Source organism: Budorcas taxicolor, chromosome 9 (genome assembly GCF_023091745.1).
Source record: "Budorcas taxicolor isolate Tak-1 chromosome 9, Takin1.1, whole genome shotgun sequence".
NCBI lineage: Eukaryota > Metazoa > Chordata > Mammalia > Artiodactyla > Bovidae > Budorcas > Budorcas taxicolor.
In genome coordinates, this window is record NC_068918.1 from 45,157,066 (window position 1) to 45,169,592 (window position 12,527).

The following is a 12,527-nucleotide window of genomic DNA, read 5'->3' on the forward strand; positions in this document are numbered from 1 at the left end:
TGGTGACTGCAGCCATAAAATTAAAAGACGCTTGCTACTTGGAAGAAAGGCTATGACCAACCTAGACAGCATATTAAAAAGCAGAGGCATTACTTTGCAACAAAGGTTTATCTAGTCAAAGCTATGGTTTTCCAGTTGTCATGTAAGGATGTGTGTGTTGGAGTATAAAGAAATCTGAGTGCCGAAGAATTGATGCTTTTGAACTGTGGAGTTGGAGAAGACTCTTGAGAGTCCCTTGGACTTTGAGGAAATCAAACCAGTCAATCCTAAAGGAAATCAGTCCTGAATATTCATATAACTCCAAAGTTTGGCCACCTCATGTGAAGAACTGACTCACTGGAAAAGACCCTGATGCTGAAAGATTGAAGGGAGAAGAAGAAGGGGATGACAGAGGATGAGATGGTTGGATGGCATCACTGACTCAAAGGACACAAGTCTAAACAAGCTCTGGGAATGGCGATGGACAGGGAAGCCTGGCGTGCTGCAGTCCATGGGGTCGCAAAGAGTCAGACATGACTGAGCGACTGAAGTAAACTGAATTTCTTTAATGTTTGGTAGAATTTGCCAACAAGGCATGCTTCTTTGGAAAGTTCTTTGTGGAAATGTTTTTAACTACAAACATAATTTTTGAAAACAGATATGAATTTTTTTCAGATTATTTCTTTTTTATTTAAATGAACTCTGGTAGTTTGTGCTTTTAAAAGATGTGTACATTTTATATAAGTTTTGCAATTTATTGGCAGAGGATTTCTCACTGTATTCCTTAATTAAGCTTTCAGTGTCTTTAAAATCTGTAGTTATGTTACTCCTTTCAGGCTTATTGTTGTCTTCCCTTCTCCATGATCACTCAAATCAAAGATTTTTCATTTTTATTCATCATGTCCAGAACCAGTTTGTGGTTTTATTGATTTTTTTCCCCCATTAATTTTCCTTTTTCTATTTCTTTGATTTCTGTGCTTATTATTACTTTCTTTTCTTAACTTGGATTTAACTTTTGGTTTAATACAAATAAATTGTAATTTTATCTTACTGTGGATCATTGGCATTTTTTATTCTTACAGATATTCTTGAGTTTTGTTTCAGACACAGTAACTTGGGAATAGTTTGATCCTGTGGAAGCTTACTTTGAAAATTTGTTAGGTAGATCCAGAGCAGCCTTTAGTTGAGGACTAATTTTTTTTCTTTTCTGGGGCGCTACATTCTGAGCCCTTTAACCAAAATCCTGTGAACCTGAAAGTTTTTCTCTTCTCTTTGATGGGAACATAAACAAATCTCAGCCTTACAGTATTTCTAAGCATTGTTCCCTCTGATTCTTTCAGGTTGTTTTTCCTCTTGTCTCAGGTAATTTCCTCGCACACATATATTGGTCAGCACTCAGCTTAATACTTAGAGGAGCCCCTCTACAGATCTTCGGATCTCTCTGCTTCTATTGATCTCTGTCTCTCTGTCTCTGTCTCTCTCTGACTCTTTCCTGTTTTTTACATATATGCCCTGCATATATGTCTGTCCTTGTCTCTCCAGGGTACCACCTCTGTCTCTCTTTGTCCTCAACTCAAAGGTCCTTTGTATCTCTTTCTGTTGACTTTTCAGAAGTGGTATTGCTTGATTATCACCTATGATTGGTCTCACTTGTCTATTTTTAAGCAATAGGTATTATATAAGGAATATTATTGATGGTAATAATTGACAACTTGGGATGATTTATCTTTATTTAAAGCAGATTTTTTTGCTAGCCTTATTTCTGGAGTCACAATCAACCTGTATAACTTGACACTGAGATTTCAATTTGAAGTTTTCTGGTTTACCCAGATGACCTGGCTACTGTCTGTGTAAGGGTGGTTACCTCTTTTCTCTTAAAGTGGCTCTTTAAATGCAACTCAAATCAGACAGTGAAGTTTAGTAGGATTAGACATATCATGGGTCTTAAAGGCTGATTTTCATCACTCAAGACTTGTGATGATGTTAAAATGTATACAATAAGAAGTAGCTTGGTTTTGGTAGCTCAGATAGTAAAGAATCTGCCTACAATGAAGGAGACTGAAGTTCGATCCCTGGAAGAGCCTCTGTAGAAGGGAATGGCAATGCACTCCAGTATTCTTGCCTGGAGAATCCCATAGACAGAAAAGCCTGCTGGGCTACAGTCCATGGGTCTGCAAAGAGTCAGACATGCCTGAGCAACTAACCCTACTATGGCTTTTGGTAGTGATCAATTTATAATTGGATAATGCCCCAGGGAAAAATGCTCCCAATGTTCTCTTAAAAATCTCTGGATGCATGTCTTTTCCAGGGTCTTGGCATTTTAATTCCTTGCCACCCAACTCTTTGATAACTTTTAGAAGCTAATTTCTTATGTTTCATCCGTCTTTTTCTAGTTATGCTCATTGGAAGAGTTTTTCTGAAATATTTAGTTCACTGACTAATAATATTTTCCCTTTGAAATGTCAGTAAGCAGTTTGTCATGGCTATAATGTCACAGTCTTAAGTGGTAAATGTAGTATTACATAAAAATTCTTAAACTGTTACTATACTATATCCAACATTACAATAATTGTGACAATTAAAAATGTCTCCTAGGCAGTCCTAAGATGGCAGAGAAACAGGACAGGGAGGCCACTTTCTCCCCCACAAATTCATCAAAAGATCGTTTGAACAGTGAGCAAATTCCACAAAACAACTTCTGAACGCTGGCAGAGGACACCAGGCACCCAGAAAGGCAGCCCATTGTCTTCGAAAGGTGGTAGGACAAAATATAAAAGATAAAAAGAGAGACAAAAGAGTTAGGGACAGAGATCCATCCTGTGGAGGGAGTCTAAAAGAAGAGAAGTTTCCAAACACCAGGAAACCCTCTCACTGGTGGGTCTGTGGGGAGTTTTGGAATCTCAGAGGGCAACATAACTGGGAGGATAAATAAATAAATAAAACCCACAGATTACATACGTGCCTAACTGCAACTCCCAGTGAAGAAGTTGCCTAGACGCTCGCATCTGCCACCAGCAAGTGGGGGCTGAACAGGGAGGCGCGTGCTGCATTGCTTAGGGTAGGGACCAGGCCTGAATGCTTTGAGGACAATCTGAGGGAGCTAATGTGAGATAGCAACTCAAACTATGGGATAGCCAGAGAGAGAGAGAGACAAGAGAGAGAGAAAACTTTTTTTTTCATTTTTTTAAAAAAATTTTATTTTTACTTTATTTTACTTTACAATACTGTATTGGTTTTGCCGTACATTGACATGAATCCACCACGGGTGTACATGTGATCCCAAACATGAACCCCCCTCCCACCTCCCTCCCCACACCATCCCTCTGGGTCATCCTGGTGTACCAGCCCCAAGCATGCTGTATCCTGCATCGGACATAGACTGAGAGAGAAAACTTTCCCACAAAAAGCTCTAACTTAAGGCGCTGCCGCTGGCTCACAGAACAAAGGACTGAACGAAGACCAGAGGAGAGCTAGCCAGCTGCGGGCTGGCCCATCCCCCGCTGGAGGCAGGGAGGCAGTCAGGCGACAGCCAGAGCCAGAAAGGGGCAACCTTGGCCCCAGAGATGGCATCCTCTACCAAACTGTGAGCAGGCTCCCAGTTGCTAACCAAGTCTTCCTGGGATCCTGGATGGTTGACATTTACCGGGAGGGTTGCAACCAGAGATCAGCTCCCCAGAGGAGACACACAGCACACCTGAGATGGCGCTCCTGCTGTGCACCTGGGAGAGCGGCTGGGACACCTGAGATGGTGCTCCTGCTGCGCACCTGGGAGAGCGGCTGGGACCGGGGAGGTAAGACGCCCCGCCCCAACTGGGGAGTGTGCGTTTGCCAAGTACTTGGTCACCTGAGCTCCTCTGACCCGGGAAGGGCACAAAACATAGGCCCAACCGAGTGTGCACCTTTGTGGAGTACCTGAGAATCTGAACCTGACTGGGTTAGACTTGGAAAGGGCACGCAACCCATGGCCCGCTTTAGACAGTTTCCCTGCAGAACAACCTGGCGCCTGAGCAGTGTAGACTGGGAAAGCACACACGCCATGAGCGAGGGCAAACCCAATGTGGCCGAGAAACTGCGAGCACTCCCCACACATACCAGTGATATTTATTTGCAGTGTTCCTCTCTCCCCATAGCTCTACTGAACAAGTGAGCCTAAATAAGTGACCACCTTCGCCCCCTTGTGTCAGTTCAGTTCAGTTCAGTTCAGTCGCTCAGTCGTGTCCAACTCTTTGTGACCCCATGAATCGCAGCACGCCAGGCCTCCCTGTCCATCACCAACTCCCAGAGTTCACTCAGATTCACGTCCATCGAGTCAGTGATGCCATCCAGCCATGTCATCCTCTGTCGTCCCCTTCTCCTCCTGCCCCCAATCCCTCTCAGCATCAAAGTCTTTTCCAATGAGTCAACCCTTCGCATGAGGTGGCCAAAGTACTGGAATTTCAGCTTTAGCATCATTCCTTCCAAAGAAATCTCAGGGCTGATCTCCTTCAGAATGGACTGGTTGGATCTCCTTGCAGTCCAAGGGACTCTCAAGAGTCTTCTCCAACACCACAGTTCAAACGCATCAATTCTTCATTGCTCAGCCTTCTTCACAGTCCAATTCTCACATCCATACATGACCACTGGAAAAACCATAGCCTTAACTAGACGGACCTTAGTCAGCAAAGTAATGTCTCTGCTTTTGAATATACTATCTAGGTTGGTCGTAACTTTTCTTCCAAGGAGTAAGCCTCTTTTACTTTCATGGCTGCAATCACCATCTGCAGTGATTTTGGAGCCCCCCCCAAATAAAGTCTGACACTGTTTCCACTGTTTCCCCATCTATTTCCCATGAAATGATGGGACCGGATGCCAAGATCTTCGTTTTCTGAATGTTGAGCTTTAAGCCAACTTTTTCACTGTTCTCTTTCACTCTCATCAAGAGGCTTTTTAGTTCCTCTTCACTTTCTGCCCTAAGGGTGGTGTCATCTGCATATCTGAGGTTATTGATATTTCTCCTGGAAATCTTGATTCCAGCTTGTGTTTCTTCCAGCCCAGCATGTCTCATGATGTACTCTGCATAGAAGTTAAATAAGCAGGGTGACAATATACAGCCTTGACGTACTCCTTTTCCTATTTGGAAGCAGTCTGTTGTTCCATGTCCAGCTCTAACTGTTGCTTCCTGACCTGCATACAGATTTCTCAAGAGGCAGGTCAGGTGTCAGGGTGGAAATTAGACACTGAAGTGAAGTGAAGTTGCTCAGTCGTGTCCAACTCTTTGCAACCCCATGAACTGTAGCCTACCAGGATCCTCAGTCGATGGAATTTTCCAGGCAAGAATACTGGAGTGGGTTGCCATTTCCTTCTCCAGGGGATCTTCCCAACCCAGGGATCGAACCCTGGTCTTCCACATTGTAGGCAGACGCTTTACCATCTGAGCCACCAGGGAAGCCCAAATGAGTCGTTTGCCTGCCAAAACCCGGGATCAAACCAGGGACCTTTAGATCTTCAGTCTAATGCTCTCCCATCTGAGGTATTTTGGCTCCTCAGACACTGAAGAGACTTGCAAATAGAAGAAGCCAAAATAAACAGGGGGGGCCGCTTTGGAAATGACAGGTGCAACAGATTAAAACCCTGTAGTTAGCACCAACTACACAGGAAGGGGCCTATAGATCTTGAGAAGTATAAGCTGGAACAAGGAACTATCTGAAATTAAACTGACCCTACACTGCCTGCAATAGCTCTAGAGAAATTCCTAGATATATTTTTATTATAACAATTTTTAAAATTAAAAAAACACATTTTAAGTCCTTTATTACTCCTTTAATTTTCATTGTATAACCTACTATTATCTTGCCAAAAAAACCCCCTATTTTTAAAGCTAATTCATATATATTTAAAAATAATTTTTATGATTTTGTTTTGTTTTACTAATATTGTATTTTTGAAAGTCTAACCTCTACTGTAGATTTTAAATCTCCAGTTTTTGGTATTTGTTATCAACTTTGTACCTTTAAGAATCCAATCTTCAGTACCCATTTTTACTTAGGAGTGTAATTACTGGCTTGATTGCCCTCTCCCCCTTTTGACTCTCCTTTTCCTCCCCTAGGTCACCTCTATCTCCTTCCTCCCCTTTCTCTTCTCTACCCAGCTCTGTGAATCTCTTTGGGTATTCTGGGCTGTGGAGAACATTTAAGGAACTGATTACTGGCAAGATCTGTCTCTCTTCTTTTGATCCCCCCTCTTCCCGTCCTGGTTATCTCTATCTCCTTCCTCCCTCTTTTCTTCTTTATGTAACTCTGTGAACCTCTCTGGGTGTTCCAGACTGTGGAGAGCACATAGGAATTTGATTACTGGCTAGATTGCTCTCCCACCCCCTTCTTTTTAAATATACATATACATATATATATATATATGACTTCCTTTTTTAATGTTTAAAAATTTTTATACAATTTTAAAAGGTTACTTTCCATTTACAGTTATTACAAAATATTGGCTATACTCCCCATGTTATACAATACATCCTTGAGCCTATCTTACACCCAACAGTTTGTATCTCCCACTCTCCCACCCCTATATTGCCCCTTCCCTCCGCTGAACCACTACACTGTTCTCTATATGTGAGTCTACTTCTTTTTTAGTTATATTCACTAGTTTGTTGTATTTTTTAGATTCCACAAATAAGTGATGTCACATAGTATTTGTCTTTGTCTGACATTTCACTTAGCATAGTGCCCTCCAAGTCCAACCATATTGCCCCAAATGCTAAAATTTTGTTCCTTTTAATGACCTATTAGTACTCTGTTATATATGTATGTATTTATTAATATGTATATTAATGTGTATATATATATATATATATATATATATATATATATATATATATATATATATCTCCCACATCTTCTTTTCCAGTCATCTGTTGATGGACATAGGTTGCTTCCATATCTTGGTGAGTGTAAATAATGCTGCTATGAACACTTGGTCATATGTACCTTTTTAAATTAGTGGAATTTTTTTAAAGATACATAACCAGGAGTAGAATTGCTGAATCATATGGTAGTTCTATTTTTAGTTTTTTAAGAAACCTCATACTGTTTTCCACAGTGGCTGCACAAATTTACATCCCCACCAACAGTGTACAAGGGTTTCCTTTTTTCCGTATCCTCATCAACATTTGTTATTTGTGTTCTTATTGATGACAACCATTCTGACAGGTGAAGGTGATATCTCATTTTAATTTTTTTAATATAAATTTATTCATTTTAATTGGAAGCTAATTACTTTACAATATTGTATTCGTTTGGCCATACATTAACATGAATTCACCATCGGTGTACATGTGTTCCCCATCCTGAACCTCCCTCCCACTTCCCTCCCCATCCCATCCCTCAGGGTCATCCCAGTGTACCAGCCCAGAGCATCTTGTATTATGCATCAAACCTGGACTGGCGATTCCTTTCACATATGATAATATACATGTTTCAATGCCATTCTCCCATATCATCCCACCCTCTCCCTCTCCCACAGTCCATAAGACTGTTCTATACATTTGTGTCTCTTTTGCTGTCTCGCATATAGGGTCATTGTTACCATCTTTCTAAATTCCATATATATGCATTAGTATACTGTATTGGTGTTTTTCTTTCTGGCTTACTTCACTCTGAATAATAGGCTCCAGTTTCATCCACTTCATTGCTGCTGCTGCTAAGTCGCATCAATCATGTCTGACTCTGTGTGTCCCCATAGATGGCAGCCTGACAGGCTCCTCTGTCCCTGGGATTCTCCAGGAAAGAATACTGGAGTGGGTTGCCATTTTCTTCTCCAATCCACCTCATTAGAACTGATTCAAATGTATTCCTTTTAATGGCTGAGTAATAGTCCATTGTGTATATGTACCACAGCTTTCTTATCCATTCGTCTGCTGATGGACATCTAGGTTGCTCCCATGTCCTGGCTATTATAAACAGTGCTGCAATGAACATTGTGGTACACATGTCATTTTCAATTCTGGTCTCCTCGGTATGTATGCCCAGCAGTGGGATTTCTGGGTTACGTGGCAGTTCTATTTCCAGTTTTTTGAAGGAATCTCCACACTGTTCTCCATAGTGGCTGTACTAGTTTGCATTCCCACCAACAGTGTAAGAGGGTTCCCTTTTCTTCACACCCTCTCCAGAATTTATTGCTTATAGACTTTTGGATAGCAGCCATTCTGAATGGAATGAAATGGTATCTCATTGTGATTTTGATTTGCATTTCTCTGATAATGAGTGATGTTGAGCATCTTTTCATGTGTTTGTTAGCCATCCATATGTCTTCTTTGGAGAAATGTTTGTTTAGTTCTTTGGTGCATTTTTTGATGGGGTTGTTTATTTTTCTGGAATTGAGCTGCAGGAATTGCTTGTATATTTTTGAGATTAATTCTTTGTCAGTTGCTTCATTTGCTATTATTTTCTCCCATTCTGAAGGCTGTCTTTTCACCTTGCTTATAGTTTCCTTTGTTGTGCAAAATCTTTTAATTTTAATTAGGTCCCATTTGTTTATTTTTACTTTTATTTCCAGAATTCTGGGAGGTGTGTCATAGAGGATCCTGCTGTGATTTATGCTGGATAGTATTTTGCCTATGTTCTCCTCTAGGAGTTTTATGGTTTCTGGTCTTATATTTAGATCTTTAATCCATTTTGTGTTTATTGTTGTGTATGGTGTTAGAAAGTGTTCTAGTTTCATTCTTTTACAAGTGGTTAGCCAGTTTTCCCAGCACCACTTGTTAAAGAGATTGTCTTTTCTCCATTGTGTATTCTTGCCTCCTTTGTCAAAGATAAGGTGTCCATAGGTGCGTGGATTTATCTCTGAGCTTTCTGTTTTGTTCCATTGATCTATATTTCTGTCTTTCTTCCAGTACCATACTGTCTTGATAACCGTAGGTTGGTAGTATAGCCTGAAGTCAGGCAGGTTGATTCCTCCAGTTCCATTCTTCTTTCTCAAGATCGCTTTGGTTATTTGAGGTATTTTTGTATTTCCATACAAATTGTGAAATTATTTGTTCTAGCTCTGTGAAAAATACCACTGGTAGCTTGATAAGGATTGCATTGAATCTATAGATTGCTTTGGGTAGTGTACATATTTCCACTATATTGATTCTTCTGATCCATGTACATATTTCTCCATCTATTAGTGTCCTCTTTGATTTCTTTCACCAGTGTTTTATAGTTTTCTATATATAGGTCTTTTGTTTCTTTAGGTAAATATATTCACAAGTATTTTAGTCTTCCCATTGCAATGGTGAATGGAATTGTTTCCTTAATTTCTCTTTCTCTTTTCTCATTATTAGTGTACAGGAATGCAAGGGATTTCTGTGTGTTGATTTTATATCCTGCAAATTTACTATATTCATTGATTAGCTCTAGTAATTTTCTGATGGAGTTGTTAGGGTTTTCTATGTAGAGGATCATGTCATCTGCAAACAGTGAGAGTTTTACTTCTTTTCCAATTTGAGTTCTTTTTATTTCTTTTTATGCTCTGATTGTTGTGGCTAAAACTTCCAAAACTATGTTGAATAGTAGCAGTGAGAGTGGGCACCCTTGTCTTGTTCCTGACTTTAGGGGAAATGCTTTCAATTTTTCACCATTGAGGATAATGTTTGCTGTGGGTTTGTCATATATAGCTTTTATTATGTTGAGGTATGTTCCTTCTATTCCTGCTTTCTGGAGAGTTTTTTATGATAAATGGATGTTGAATTTTCTCAAAGGTTTTCTCTGCATCTATTGAGATAATCATATGGTTTTTATCTTTCAATTTGTTAATGTGGTATATTACATTGATTGATTGTGGATATTGAAGAATCCTTGCATCCCTGGGATAAAGCCCACTTTTTATGGTCATGATGTATGATCTTTTAATGTGTTGTTGGATTCTGTTTGCTAGGATTTTGTTAAGGATTTTTGCATCTGTGTTCATCAGTGTTATTGGCCTGAAGTTTTCTTTTTTTGTGGCATCTTTGTCAGATTTTGGTATTAGGGTGATGGTGGCCTCATAGAATGAGTTTGGAAGTTTACCTTCCTCTGCAATTTTCTGGAAAAGTTTGAGTAGCTCTTCTCTAAACTTTTGGTATAATTCAGCTGTGAAGCCATCAAGTCCTGAACTTTTGTTTATTGGACGGTTTCTGGTTACGGTTTCGATATCCGTGTTTGTGATGGGTCTGTTAAGATTTTCTATTTCTTCCTGGTTCAGTTTTGGAAAGTTGTTTCTAAGAATTTGTCCATTTCTTCCAAGTTGTCCATTTTTTTGTCATATAGTTGCTGATAGTAGTCTCTTATGGTCCTTTGTATTCCTGTGTTGTCTGTTGTGATATCTCCATTTTCATTTCTAATTTCATTGATTTGATTCCTCTCCCTTTGTTTTTTGATGAGTCTGGCTAATGGTTTGTCAATTTTATTTATCTTCTTAAAGAACCAGCTTTTGGCTTTGTTGATTTTTGCTATGGTCTCTTTTGTTTCTTTTGCAGTTATTTCTGCCCTAATTTTTAAGATTCCTTTCCTCCTACTAACCCTAGGGTTCTTCATTTCTTCCTTTTCTAGTTGCTTTAGGTGTAGAATTGGGTTATTTATTTGACTTTTTTCTTGTTTCTTGAGGTATGCCTGTATTGCTATGAACCTTCCCCTCAGCACTGCTTTTACAGTGTCCCACAGGTTTGGGGTTGTTATGTTTTCATTTTCATTTATTTCTATACATATTTTGATTCCTTTTTTTTATTTATTCTGTGATTTGCTGTTTATTCAGAAGTGTGGTGTTCAGCCTGCATATGTTGGGATTTTTAAGTTTTTCTCCCGTAATTGAGATCTAATCTTACTGCATTGTGGTCAGAAAAGATGCTTGGAATGATTTCAATTTTTTTGAATTTAAGAAGGCTAGATTTATGGCCCAAGATGTGACCTATCCTGGAGAAGGTTTCTTGTGCACTTGAGAAAAGGTGAAATTCCTTGTTGTGGAGTGAAATGTCCTGTAGATATCAATTAGGTCTAACTGGTCTATTGTATCATTTAAAGTTTGTGTTTCCTTGCTAATTTTCTGTTTAGTTGATCTACCCATAGGTGTGAGTGGGATATTAAAGTCTCCCACTATAATTGTGTTACTGTTAATTTCCCCTTTCATATGTGTTAGCATTTGCCTTGCATATTGCAGTGCTCTTATGTTGGTTGCATATATATTTATAATTGTTATATCTTCTTCTTGGATTGACCTTTGATCATTATGTAGTGTCCTTCTTTGTCTCTTTTCATGGCCTTTATTTCAAAAGGTTGAAATTGGTTTCAAAAGGTTAATATTGCTACTCCTGCTTTATTTTGGTCTCCATTTGCATAAAATATATTTTTCCAACCCTTCAATTTCAGTCTATATGTGTCCCTTGTTTTGAGGTGGTCTCTTGTAGACAGCATATATAGGGGTCTTGTTTTTTATCCATTCAGCCAGTCTTTGTCTTTTGGTTGGGACATTCAACCCATTTACATTTAAGGTAATCATTGATAAGTATGATCCTGTTGCCATTTGCTTTGTTGCTTTGGGTTCAAGTTTATACAACCTTTCTGTGTTTCTTGTCTAGAGAAGAGCCTTTAGCATTTGTTGGAGAGCTGGTTTGGTGGTGCTGAATTCTCTCAGCTCTTGCATATCTGTAAAGCTTTGATTTCTCCTTCATATTTGAATGAGATCCTTGCTGAGTACAGTAATCTGGGCTGTAGGGTTTTGTTTTTTTTTTCCCATCACTTTAAGTATGTGCTGCCATTCCCTCCTGGCCTGAAGAGTTTCTATTGAAAGATTGTTATCCTTATGGGAATCCCCTTGTGTGTTATTTGTTGTTTTTCCCTTGCTGCTTTTAATATTTGTTCTTTGTGTTTGATCTTTGTTAATTTGATTAATATGTGTCTTGGTGTGTTTTGCCTTGGGTTTATCCTGTTTGGGACTCTCTGGGTTTCTTGGACTTGGGTGATTATTTTCTTCCCCATTTTAGGGACGTTTTCAACTATTATCTCCTCAAGTATTTTCTCATGGTCTTTCTTTTTATCTTCTTTTTCTGGGACTCCTATGATTCAAATGTTGGGGTGTTTGACATTGTTCCAGAGGTCTCTGAGGTTATCCTCATTTCTTTTAATTCTTTTTTCTTTTTTCCTCTCTGCTTTATTTATTTCCACCATTCTAACTTCCACCTCACTTATCCTATCTTCTGCCTCCATTATTCTACTGTTGGTTCCCTCCGGAGTGTTTTGATCTCATTTATTGTGTTATTCATTATTGATTGACACTTTTTTATTTCTTCTAGGTCCTTGTTTAACCTTTCTTGCATCTTCTTAATACTTGTCTCTAAGCTATTTATCTGTAACTCCATTTTGTTTTCAAGATTTTGAATATTTTTTATTGTCATTATTTTGAATATTTTTTCAGGTAGACTTCCTATCTCCTCTTTTGTTTGGTTTGGTGGGCATTTATCATGTTCCTTTATGTACTCAATATTTCTCTGCCTTTTCATCTTGTTTAGATTGCTGTGTTTCAGGTGGCCTTTCTGTACTCTGGCAGTTTGT

At 39.1% G+C, this 12,527-nt stretch overlaps 1 non-coding gene across 1 annotated transcript; it reads right to left on the bottom strand.

The window, feature by feature from the left end:
- Positions 1–5,425: 5,425 nt before the first annotated feature.
- On the bottom strand, positions 5,426–5,498 carry TRNAF-GAA (transfer RNA phenylalanine (anticodon GAA)). The gene has a single exon. It is a non-coding gene; the product is annotated as a tRNA-Phe (tRNA).
- Positions 5,499–12,527: the final 7,029 nt, after the last annotated feature.